Here is a 345-nt window from a genome sequence, read left to right as displayed (position 1 = left end):
CTGAGTCACTTCTATTACTAATTTATATAGTGCCTCAAAAGTATGCTTGATGCTTTAGCTGCCTAATTATAGACTGTTCCCAGACCCAAAGAGTTTAGAACCTAAATAGATGACAAATAACTAAATGCAGATTATGAAGAACTTCAAAAAGATCTCACAAAACTAAGTGATTGGGCAACAAAATGGCAAATGAATTTTAATGTGGATAAATGTAAAGTAATGCACATTGGAAAAAATAACCCCAACTATACATACAATATGATGGGGGGCTAATTTAGCTACAACGAGTGAGGAAAAAGATCTTGGCGTCATCGTGGATAGTTCTCTGAAGATGTCCGCGCTGTG

Source organism: Chelonoidis abingdonii, chromosome 17 (genome assembly GCF_003597395.2).
Source record: "Chelonoidis abingdonii isolate Lonesome George chromosome 17, CheloAbing_2.0, whole genome shotgun sequence".
Lineage (NCBI taxonomy): Eukaryota > Metazoa > Chordata > Testudines > Testudinidae > Chelonoidis > Chelonoidis abingdonii.
Note: the sequence above shows the minus strand (reverse complement) of the source record.